A 10,374-nucleotide genomic window follows, 5' to 3' on the forward strand; every position below is an offset into this window, starting at 1 on the left:
GCAGTCTGCATTTACTTGACATTCGGAAAGATCATATGACATCAATGCAGATGAAGTGAACGGTGAAAAGAAAAGGAAGTGCAAGGAGAGCTAGAGAAGAAAAAGTTAGGTTATGAGCAACTGGGACTTGATGAGGAAGAGAAGAATAAGAGTGTCATTATTGGGAGTTCAATTTTTTAAGTGGGAATGTGAGTAAGGTATTATATTAAAGAGACTGGATGTATTCGTGCAGCTGTAGTGAAAGCTTTGTCAGCACTCTTCTCGCAGAGGGGGTTTATGTAGAATTCATATAGGTGAATAATTAACAATTTTGTAATTTCTCTTCTGATAAGAAAACATAGTAACTGTTAAGTACCCATTCCTCTGAATATGATTTTAAAAGCATACTTCGTTTTTTAAAAGCATGAAGTGTGCATTCACCGGATGTCAAATACACATTTATAATAATGCAACAAATCAAAGGAACTCCAAAGAAAACCTGAAACATTAAACATTAAAGAATAATTATACTGTTTAAAAAAAAAAAAATTACACCACAGCCGCGATGCAAAAGAAACTCAAAACAGCTGAGCTAAGCTTAAACTTTCTCCTAGTACATTTTCACCTAAGCAGCGACCCCAACAATTACATGAGAGGATGTGAACATGAGTAGAATGGAAGCAGGCAGCTGTGTATTTGCATGGTCACAACTAGATGCATGCCACACCAGTCTGTACAAATGTGAGGGTTAAAGCCCCTTAAAACCTCATACAGTCATGTAAAAGCACAAAGTGACGTCTAAAGTACTACAGCATGTGGGCTCAGATTCCCAGATAAGGCAGAAGCATCTTAAAAGGAGAAGAAAGTTACCAAAAAGTTATATTTTTTGTTAGGTGTTTACCACGAGCTGGTCTATGTGGTAACGCAAAATCTGAGATACAACCACCAGAAATATTTCTATCAACATACTGAGTTTGGCTGGGATAGAGTTAATTTTCCTAATAGTAGCTCATAAGGTGCTGTGAAGATCCTGTGTTTTGGATTTGTGTAAGTGGCCGTCAATAAGGCCACAACCCTGCAGGTACACCCCTTGAGGGAACATAGATAAGGCCACACCAGATCAGGTACACCTCAAAGTGACCATAGCTACGTCCACGCCATAGCAGGTATACCCCTGAAGAGACTTAGACCTGTGGATAAGTCCCTGCTGTCACTGGGGCAAAGGGAGGAGTTCATTGCAATGTCAAACCCTTTGACCTGGTCCAAAGGCATTATAAGTGGAGACTGTAGCCGAAATACCTCTAAATTGTTGTAACCCATGACTTGAACTACATGTAATAGCAAGTACTATAGCAGGAACCACCTAAACCAATGGAGGATGAGCCTCACAAAAAGCAGGCAATTGCAGCAGTGACCCAAAATGAACTGGCTTTGGTGACCAATGACTCCATACAGCACACCACCTCTCCTGTCCTGAGTGATCACCATAACAGATAGAACCCAAGTCATGGACCAAATTAACTCAATGGACATTTTATGGAAATAATACAGGGCTGGTCCACAGACTTGTGTATATGTCAAAGGGCAGGAAGGGCAGGGGGGTGCTTAATGAGGATGTATTGGATAGTGTGGGACCTGAGCATGACATGAATAGTAAAGAATAAGCATTGGAGATTGGCTGGGACAGAGTTAATTTTCTTCACAGTAGCTTGTAAGTTGCTGTGTTTTGGATTTGTGGCCAAAACGTTGATAACAGAGAGGTATTTTAGTTACTGCTGAACAGTGCTTCCACAGCATCAGGGTCTTCTTGTCTGTTTCCCGCATTGCCCCACCAGTGAGAAGATTGGAGATGCAGGACAGCTGATGCCAACTGACTAAAGGGATATTCCATACCATATGACATCATGCTCAGCAGTAGAATCTGCAGGGAAGAAGGAGGAAGGGGGGGATGCCTGGAGTTACGGCGTTTGTCTTTCCAAGTAGCCGTTACATGTGATGGAGCCCTGCTTTCCTGGAAATGGCTAAACACTTGCATGCAGGTATAAAGAAATGAATATGTTCTTTATTTTGCTTTGCTTGCATGTGCAGCTTTTGCTTTACCTATTAAACTGTCTTTATCTCAACCCATGAGTTTTCTCGCTTTTGCCTTTCTGATTCTCTCCCCCATCCCACTGAGGGGGAGTAAGTGAGCGGCTGAGTGGAGCTGAGCTGCCTACCAGGGTTAAACCAGAACAATCAAATTATAAAATCTTTATAAACAGAAAATAATAAAAACTTGTTGCCATAAATGAAAATGAACCTGCACTGGGGAAAAAACAAAAATAAATAAAAAAATTTCCTAAGTCAGAAGCTCAACTGGCTCCAGGATTCATGGCTACTTCTTTCTTTGAATATCCACTGTACAAATACCAATGTAATGCCTTGATTATGAAGGCTTGGACACTTTGGCAGTAATGTGTTTTAAGTATTATCTTAATTCCAATGCAAGGAATATCCCTCATGATTCTAGATTGAACAGGAAATGGAAGAATCATGTAACAAGAAGTGTCAGCATATTGGCTGATTATATCTGAATTTATAGCATGTTGTGTTAGCATACAAATACAATACTTCTTCTGTCTTAGGCCCAGTAAGCTTATAAACCAGAACTTATCTCACTTTATTCGCTGCTATTACTAGACCTCAGGATAAAAATTCCCATCTTATTTAAGTATAGCTTATTTGTTACAAAACATAGACAAAAAAATTTCATAGCGAAATAAACACACAGCACAGCACAGCCCAGAGAGGGTATTCTCCTGTGATGGTGCTGAAACAGATCTTTTTTCTGCAATTTAACTTTAAACATGACCTCATTTCTTGCAGGAATACCATAGCCTTATATACTTAGTCAGAAAGTGATATTTTACTTTAGTGCCACACCAGTAACACCATGTTTGGAAATTTACATGATTGTAATTATAGTTTCTAATACTATAATACACAGTAGCTACTCGTAGCATCTTTATGAAAATTACCTGCTGATACATAGTCTCTGTTCTGAATTTGAGGGACTGAATGTTTACAAAAGGTGCAGGACTGACAAGCCATCGAAACAAAGCTCCAGTCTTAAATTTATACCCAGAGTACAGACACAAACACAGTCATCTCAACAGCACCCCACCTACATGCCTTCAACACAAATCACTGCAAGCAGTTAGCAACATTTATTCAGGCTCACTTCAAAAAACTTTTCAAGGACATAATTAATTTGACTAGTCCCAATGAAGCCACATCCCTCCAGCTGAAATGCCTTGCATCATCAGACCCTAGGTTTTGCCTCTCCGTGCGCGCAGCAGCACACCCTAATTTTTGCTAGTGGTGACTTTTGTAACTTGCACATTTCTGCGGTAAGAACCTAACTGAGAGTACTAACTCATTTTAGATAAACCACAAGACAAGCTTCAGATGGCACCGACTTTCATCCTTTACTGGAAAAAACCCAAATTTCAAAGTTTCCTACATACAAACAGCACAGAAAGCCAGTACCTTTCCTGAGAGCCATCGAGCCATTTTGTGTTACTTTGCAGTGATGTTGAGTGCAATGACACAACAGCCAAAAATGAATTATGGTTGAGCCCAGAACTCAAAAGGCCAAAAAGGCATCTCAAATGGGAACAAGCACCAAAAAAGTCTCAACTGAAAGGGGATCTAGAGCGCATAGTTATAATGCGGTGCTCACAGATTTCCCATTTGCACAGTCACAAGGCAGAAGGCAGCACCCAGGCCGAAACCGCACATCAGAGGCTTTGGGACAGGTTCTCTCATACATGTAGTTTCACGTGGTGAGGGAGAAGCCACAGGGAAAGCCTGTAACCAGGAAGAGTGTCCTGCATAAAGATGCTCCGGTGAGCACGAAAAACCATTCGGTGACCCAAGGGCTGCACCATCCCCTCTCCCCTGCTCCAAGACATGACACGTCAGACAGAAGCGAGCAGAGGCCCACGCCATAGCCAACTGTTTTGTGACAAGATGGACCGGAAGCCACAGCTTTGCCTTATCAATATGTGATGCAGAAACGGCAGTGGGGGAGTGGAAGAAATCCGATAACAGACTATCACTGTGAACGCGAGAGACTTGCCAGGTCTGTGCTCCTGTCTCTAAAAAAGCTGGTGTGAGACTGCATGTTACTGAGAGATTTATTTTAGAAATTTGTTATATCCTACTTTTAAAAGGGAAAAATAAAGCAAAAACAGTACACTAAGCAATTGCAGTTTGGTTCCAGTAAGTCAGTTAAAATAATCAGTACTGCAATACCGCCTCCTTGCATTTCAAGAAGGAAACTGCTTTATTGGATCAAGCCAGTGGTCCATCTAATCCAGTACCTCATCTTCAAATACTGGATCTTAATATTCCAACAGAGGCAGGAAATCTTCCCCACAGAGACAGGCCCGCATACAACCAAGACTAAAAATTTGCTTATCTATTTCAAAAAAATTTCATACTTACCAACCCATTTCTTAATGATATTTATACAACGAAATAGGTTTGCTGAACTGTGCTTGTGCATTTATTTACTTGTTAAGTTTGTCAGTCGAAAACACCTTAAACACAGCCTTAGCTACAAGTCATGATTTAAGCATGGAAGATTACCAAACATCCACAAAGTCCAAAAAAGCTCTGTGTGCTTTCACCTGTGCGCTAACCTGTAGTGTATCTCTCCCCTTGGTGTTGTTAAAGGGATGCTCACAGCAGAGGTGGCTGTACACAACGTTGTCCTGGTGCCAAGAGACCTGTGTTGAAGTTTCATATTACGAGATTAGCAAGGTATAAAGTGAGGCTACTGGAAAATGCACGCTATTAACATAGCACAGATTAGGAGGTTTGATAAGCTTTAAACAAGGTGGAAAAAAAAAAACAATTTCCCACTTTTTACACATGTAAGTATGTGATTCTTCCATACTGCAAAAGATACAGGAGCTACTCCTGTAGGTGCTTACTCACGCAACAGATACAGCTATAATGCATTCTACAAATCAGTGTCCTGATGTATCTAAAGAAAAAAATAAGAAAGCTTTTTTTAGTGACTTCATCCCACTTTATGTAATGTGTAATGTGTAGTGTCCTGCCACAACAAGCAGCGTAAAGCACCATGTCTTTATTTTCTCTCATCTACCTCCACAGTGTTTTTCAAAACACAGTGCATAAAGGAAGCTCTATAAAAATACCCTGTTTATCTTAAAAATGTGACCGTTTTGCACTAGCAGTATGAAAAATTGCATTAGGTGGCCATTATTATTTTGTCTTCTCTTTCAATAAATAACTGACCACATAAGATAAGCAAGAGTGGCTGGCAACGGTGTATAAAGAATTAAAGCACAAAAATCACTATCTTCCAGAGTTCTACCCAGAGCAAAAGGAGGCAGCTCTGTAGCTGTCACCAGGAAAAATGAATGACATTACTGTTGATGTTTTCATATTCATTCCTATGCATGATGAGTTTTATACATCTGAACTGAGTTATGAGGAGGAGTGGTTTGAAGTACACATTAACAGCTTACAAAACCAAATCACTGGGCCAAATTTCCTGCTGAAATAGCTCCAAGAGTGGGCCTCTGTTTTTCAAAAGTATTTCAAATGTGAAGGTGTGCATTTACAGTGGATTCTGTGAAGCTCATTATACTGTGTAAATGTTTTCTATCCTAAAAAAAAATAAAAGTAAGCAAAATCCTTCTAAAGCACACACTTAAATTCAGTGATCTAAGGATAATGTAGCAAAACTCCAGCTGGTTCAAATGTCAGAGCTTCAACTACTCCAAAGGAGCAACAAAAGTCTACATCAGTTTGGGATGCCCCTCTTAATGCATAAAAATGGTCGTGAACGGGGACTGGTCAGTATTCAGCACTGCTAGCACAGGACACTTCCGTTATATTCATCCAAACACAACTTTTTGTCTCAATGCTTTTAAAATTCAGTGTTTCAAAAGGTAAATGGAAAATGCATTTTCAAATGAAAAGCTATTGCTCCCTGAATTATCTGGAGCTGTAGTAGAAAATCAATGAGACAAAGACATTTAAATGAGATGTTTAAATATAGACTGTAAATATGAGACTGAACATTAATAAATTAGATTTGTGGGGTCTTCCCTTGCTTTAGCCTCTGTGCCATTATGCAGTCTTTGTTTACTTTCATTTATCTTCTTTGTTTGATGACGTCTAAATAATAAATACATTGATGAATTGCATCAGTAAATGCCATCCATATATCACAAAAATAGGATGTACTCAGTGTTCCTGGAACACTAATGCTAAATGGTTTTTTTTTCATGTTTGTTTGAACTTTCAGTACTTAGCAAAGGAAATAATACTGCTTTGCTGGATAAACTTCCGGATTTTTATTCTAATTTTCGGTGAACAAACAGCTGCAGAATAATGTGACTTAATGAAGCATTTCTAATACAATCCTGCAGAAGTTAAACCAGAACTGCTTGCTCACTGATAGCTGTATCATTCAGAATAATTCTTCAAGATGGTGATCACATTTTTGTGTACATGAGTATTAAGTAATATGATTTTCTGTCTTCCAAAGTCAGTGATTTCCTTCAGTGTGATAACTAGTTTGCATTGTTCCATTACTTATTTATAGTAAGGAAAACACACAACATAATTAATGCAACATATTTCTAATACACTATTTAAGCTTTACACAGGTTGGTTAGTAGCACTATACAGCCAGCAATAAATTTAAGTGCGAAGATGCTCAGGTCTGAAAAATTCCATGGTACGTTTTGCTCACCAAAACCACATGATGTTTTTGCCTGCATTTGTAAAGATGTCTTTTATCAAGTCTGCCATCACCTGTGACAAAATTATGAAACTTCTTGGTGGCTACATGTTTCTGTGTCACCACAATTCTGTGTAATGTATTATTTGTTTTATGTAAATCTAGATATGGCTCAATGAATCATCACTTTGCAACCTGCTAGTAAAAGCAATCTCCAATATCCATCTGTACACACATCTATTTATTTCTATTCAGAACAAGTTTTTTCATGCATTCCCCATCAGAATTATCAAGTGCATTACAAGCATCTACACATAAAGCTGAGATCCTTCAGATCATAAGAAGAGACAGGTAAAAAGGTTATCCTGTATGTCCAGTATGATAACAAACTGCCAGATTAGTCGTCATTCTCTGATTAAAACAGCATGACCGGTATCAAGATTTTATCTCAAAGTCACCCACTACCAACAGCATATCGAAAATTAATACCACAGTTTTGAAAGCCCCCTTACGTTCAAACGACATGTGGAACCAGTGAATAGTAATCCTCATTTGCTATCTGCTAACAAACTGAGCAAAGCTTTCCACTGAAATTATGGCACTTAGGTAGTTTACATTTAAATGAATAACAGTACTGTACTTTTGGAAATTGGCACTTTATGCAACCAGAAAACACAGAGCTTTCAGTATTGCTTCAGCAGTATCAGCTCTCTGAAATAAAATATTAATAACGAAATTTATGTGAATTACTTTACTACTGTTAATTAACCACTCACAGACCAATTTAGGCATCAGTATGAAATGACTGCACAATTACTGTGAAAAAGTATAATGAAAGATGTAACCTTTGCCACCCCTGATAAAACTGCCTTAGTGTGCTCTTTCCTAACTTCAGCTAAGCTACATTTCTAGCACCACTGAACTACTATTTTTCTAGTGTTTACCCTATGCTACAGAAAAAAAAAAAATCTTAATTTATCCATTTGACTTTACTCGGATCAGCCCATAAAGCAGCTTTAAAGTGTTAAACATACTGCAGGCTAAATGCCAATGTCTGAAACTAGTTGGTAAGACTGAGATACCAGATAACAATTATCATTTAGTCAATAGTAATTTAAATGTATCCACTGCTGTGCGAAGACCCTAACACCCAGAATGCTTTATAGGGCTTTCAGGGAGTATATTTATTATTCAAATTGATAGTTCTGCAGGAGTCAAAGCATGGTTTTTTAAATACTGAGCCGGTGTCTACTGGAGGGTGGGTTGGTAGAACTGAGGTACTTAGCGCTCTGAAAAAAAACCACTGATTATCTCCAAGGAAAAGCCGGAAAAAAACAACTGTAAGTACACATATAATTTAAAATTATTTAAGCAATAAGAGCCATGCATGGCAACTCCTAACACAGCAATGCAAGCTACTGCTCTTCACTCTTTGCCTAGATAACCTGGTGTCCGATCCTACAGTTCCACAGGAACAAAGCATGTTATTTCAAAACTTTCGCTTGCAAAGCTACAAAAAGGGCGGAATAAAGAAAAAGCCCTCTCACTGTGGCATACAGAACCTACACCATATCCAGTAAGTAAATGAGTTCAGTGAAATACAAAGAAAGCAACGTGGAGACACAAGGTATGTTTTATACTATCTACACCACAACTTGGAGAGCGTTACACACAGAAAGAACTGAAGCCATGAACAGTCTTTTAAGAACTCTTTTTGTAAGGTCTTCCTACAGGGACTCCTCGCTCCGAAGGCGGCCGATAAGCGTCCGGGGTGCAAAGCAAAGCCCTAAGTACACGGGGGGGGCTGCGAGTCAGCGGCCACCCTTCCCATACAAGTAGTTGGGCTGAAAAACGGGTGGGTTCCCCTACCCCTTCCCCACCCATCCCCCAGCTCTGCTAAAACGCTGAAGCGTCCGTTTGAATAAAATGAAGTTAAAATAAACCGCAAAACACCAGCCCGGCGCAGGACTGGAGCAGCTGCCCCGGCGCCCGGCCCGAGCCGCGAAGGGCGGTGGAGCAGCTCCTGCCTTCTCGCAACGGCTTTCTGCAACTTCCGGGCAGCGGGAGTGCAAACACCCACTCGCCCCCAGCAGCCGCCCCGCGCCTGGCCCCGCCGCGGCCGCTCCCCGCCCGCCGCCCCGCGGGGTCTCCGCAGCCGCGGAGGGCACCTCCCGGTGTGTGTGCTCCCCCCACAGCGCACAGACACACGCCCCGGGAGCGCTCCCCTCACCTACCTGCAGCCGCGCTTCCTGCTGGGAACACCTAGGGATCAGCCGCCTCCCGTCGTAGGGGAGCTCCAGCCCTACCGGCCGCGCATCTCCGGCACACGCCCCGCGCCCCGCCAGCGCCCGTGGGCACAGAGCGGAGCGGCGCCTCGCTCGGCTCCCCTCGGGTCGGGTCGGGTCGGGTCGGGTCGGCCGGGCTGGAGCGGGCAACTGTCCGCCGGGGTCCGGGTGAACCCGCGCCTCTCTGGGAATGAATACACCAGGAATCCGGCTAAGAGATGCGAGAGGAAGGGTGAAGTACGTGGGAAGGGAAGGAGGGAAGACTTGAAGTGTTTCTCGTGCACGATTTCAGAGTATTAAAAATAATAATTAAAAAAAAAATAAAAGAGGACGGAGTATGGATTAGCTCTCGGAAAAGCGGAGGGTGAAGAAGTCTTGCAGCCCGGTGCGGCTCCGGCCCCTCCGCCAGCTGCGTGCAGTCCCGATTCAGCCCCGCCGGCAGAGGAAGGGAGGAAGAGCCGGCGCGTCCTGCAGCAATCCCTCCGTTAGAGCATCTCTGATTGGTCTGCCTTCGCACACAGCACGATTTCCCCCTCCTGCTGCCTCCTTCTCTCTCTTGGGAAAAGTAATTGGAGAGCGAGAGCTTCACCTTCGGCAGCAGTAGCAGCGGCGGCAGCAGCCGCTCCGTGCCCAGCCTGCGCGCACCGCCCCGCACCGCGGAGGGGCGCGGAGCCGCCCCGGGCGGTCGGACAGGCAGCTTCAGCTCCTGGCGCGCCCTGCGCGGGAGTCGGGAAGGACACTCTTCCTCTCCCCGGTGTCCACCCGGCTCCTCGCTGCTCTCCTCCCCAGCCCCTTTACGAGGCAGCAGCTCTGTCTGGCCGAGGAGTGGGGCTCCGCCGGCAGCGCCCGCCGCCTCCCGCGCGGCCCGTGCACACCGGGGCTGGGCCACCTCCCGCCCGCCCCCACGGCTTGGCTCCCCCCTCCCGCCCCTTTCCTCTCGGTCCCTCCCGAGCGGCGGGGCGGGGGGGTGCGAAGTTTCAGCACAGGCGCACGTGGCCGGGGGAGAGGAGGAGATCCCCGCCGCGGATCCCCCGGGACCCCCCTTTCCCTGCGGCGGGATTACGCTGGGCGCCGGGCGGGAAGGGAGCACCGGGGCCGGGCCGGGCAGCTCCCCCGCGGCAGTGGAGCCGGGGCCGCGGGAGAACAGGGGCGGGAGAGACGCGGCGGCGCCGGCAGCTGAAAGCTGGGCTGTGTCTCCCTCCAGAGGGAGAAGGGAGTCACGCACGGCAGCTCCGGCGGCGGGAAAGCCGCGGCCGCGGCCGAGCCCCTTCCCCGGGCGGTGCCCGAGTGATGGGTGGCGGCTCGGTCCGTGCATCCGTGCCTGGGGGTGGCGGAGGAGCGCAGTGC

At 44.3% G+C, this 10,374-nt stretch overlaps 1 protein-coding gene across 9 annotated transcripts in view; it reads right to left on the reverse strand.

The window, feature by feature from the left end:
- The window catches only part of TAFA2 (TAFA chemokine like family member 2), a 190,685-nt gene extending 180,523 nt beyond the window's left edge, over window positions 1–10,162 (reverse strand). For 7 of the 9 annotated variants that reach the window (XR_003990605.1, XR_003990601.1, XR_003990600.1 and 4 more), the window contains exon 1: window positions 8,977–9,892. The gene's annotated coding sequence lies outside the window, so the exon portion shown is untranslated. Of the gene's footprint in view, window positions 1–8,976 lie in introns of all 9 variants that reach the window. The other 2 variants (XR_003990606.1, XM_030479860.1) reach the window with 2 other exon arrangements.
- Window positions 10,163–10,374: the final 212 nt, after the last annotated feature.

Source organism: Strigops habroptila, chromosome 3, assembly GCF_004027225.2.
Source record: "Strigops habroptila isolate Jane chromosome 3, bStrHab1.2.pri, whole genome shotgun sequence".
Lineage (NCBI taxonomy): Eukaryota > Metazoa > Chordata > Aves > Psittaciformes > Psittacidae > Strigops > Strigops habroptila.